The sequence below is a fragment of the Octopus bimaculoides genome, chromosome 29 (genome assembly GCF_001194135.2).
Source record: "Octopus bimaculoides isolate UCB-OBI-ISO-001 chromosome 29, ASM119413v2, whole genome shotgun sequence".
In the NCBI taxonomy this organism is placed as follows: domain Eukaryota; kingdom Metazoa; phylum Mollusca; class Cephalopoda; order Octopoda; family Octopodidae; genus Octopus; species Octopus bimaculoides.
The window spans coordinates 9356133-9358270 of NC_069009.1; the positions used below are offsets into that span (position 1 = coordinate 9356133).

At 35.4% G+C, this 2138-nt stretch overlaps 1 protein-coding gene across 2 annotated transcripts in view; it reads right to left on the bottom strand.

Moving 5' to 3' along the window:
* Positions 1 to 2138, bottom strand: part of LOC106877312 (RNA exonuclease 4) — a 74048-nt gene that overhangs the window by 61796 nt on the left and 10114 nt on the right. The gene's annotated exons all lie outside the window — the stretch shown is intronic.

A 2138-nucleotide genomic window follows, 5' to 3' on the forward strand; every position in this document is an offset into this window, starting at 1 on the left:
TAGGCATAGGAGTGGCTGTGTGGTAAGTAGTTTGCTTACGAACCACATGGTTCTGGATTCAGTCCCACTGCGTGGCATCTTGGGCAAGTGTCTTCTACTATAGCTTCGGGTCAACCAAAGCCTTGTGAGTGGATTTGGTAGACAGAAACTGAAAGAAGCCCATTGTATATATGTATATGCATGTGTGTGTATATGTTTGTGTGTTTGTGTTTGTCCCCCCAACATCGCTTGACAACTGATGCTGGTGTGTTTATGTCCCCCTAACTTAGCGGTTCGGCAAAAGTGACCGATAGCATAAGTACTAGGCTTAGAAAGAATAAGTCCTGGGGGCGATTTGCTCAACTAAAGGCGGTGCTCCAACATGGCCACAGTCAAATGACTGAAACAAGTAAAAGAGAGAGAGAGAGTAAAAAAATATTAATATATATAGTCAATTAAATGATTAAATAATATTAAAAAAATGAATAAATAAATGAATGAAAAGCGAAAAAAAAGAAAAAGACAAACTGGAAGACGGGTACAAGAAATATATTAGCTTGACACTTGGTGAAAGGAAAGTGTTTATGTCAGGTTGAGTAAAAAGTAAGCAATGTTTTGAACCATGAAGAATTTGTACTGGATTTTTGCAGTTTTGAATTTTTTTTAAACATGCTGATAAAAGATATTGACTTGCCCAAATGCATCAATAAACTAACATTGATATTTTTTCACCATTGTTACAATCATCCGAAATGGAACTGTCAAAGCACGATATTCAAGCAATTTTGCTATTCAACTTCAAAAAAGGACGTAAAGCAGCTGAAATTGCCCATCATATCAACGAAATGTTTAATGAGGAAATGACCAATGAGTAGTCGGCTTGTAAATGGTTTAAATGATTTCACAGTGGAGATCTGAGCTTTGATGATCATGAGCATAGTGGATGCCCATCTGTCATCGATGATGGTCAATTAAAGCTTGTCATTGAGGAAGATCCATGTAAAACCACTTGAGAATTGGCAAAAGAACTTCAAGTTAGCCAGAAAACTGCCTGCAACCATTTGCATGTGATGGGAAAATCAAAAAAGCTTGACAAATGAGTACCACACGATTTGAATGAAAATCAGAAAATGCGCAGATATGAAATTTGCTCATCACTTTCCGTAACCAGACCGATCCATTTCTTGACCATTTTGTAACTTGCAATGAAAAGTGGATTCTGTATAATAATAATAAAACGTTCTTCGCAGTGATTGAACCAACATGAAGCACCAAAAACATTCCCTAAACCCAAGCTCTTCAAAAAGAAGGTTATGGTGACTTCTTAAAACCTAGAAAAACCATTACTGCAGAAACACATTGCCATGAAATTGCCAAAATGAATAAAAAACTGTAACCCCTCCATCCCAGACTGGTCAACAGAAGAGGGCCAATCCTTCTTCATGACAATGCTCGACCACATGTTTAACTAATGACACTCCAAAAGTTGAGGGAACTTGGTTACGAAGTTCTTCCCCACCCAGCTTATTCCCCAAACCTGTCTCCTACTGACTACCACTTTTTCAAGCATCTTGATGGTTTCCTGCAAGAAAAGGAATTCAAAAATGAAACCAGATTTTTATGTTACTGAAATAAACAAACTTGTAACTTGTTGGCAAAAATATATTAAGTGTAATGGTACTTTGATGAATAAAATATCTGCATTATCAAAATGCCTTGTGATGAATTTCATATTTCAAAACGTTGCTTACTTTTTACTCAACCTGATATATATACACACAACACAAAAGAGTAAAGGTTTTAAGAGCAGACAGACACATTACGAGCATTCTGTTACAATAAACAACTTGAAGCAGTCTTTTTTCTGAAATATAGGCCAACTAAACTTTTTCCCCACATATTCATTTATTGTGGTACAAATAACTGTTGTTGACGGAAGTAATACAGAAAGATTTGTGTGGTAGTAAACAGACATAATGTACAAGCTGATGTTTAGTAACTCACAAATGCATGCATCATTGCTCATACACAAAGAGAGAGACACAGGTACATTACTGTATCTGTGTACAGGAAGAAAAATAGTTTTATTACTCTAAATATAGTACACTTCATATAATTAGATATAAAATTATAAATACCATTATATATATATATATATA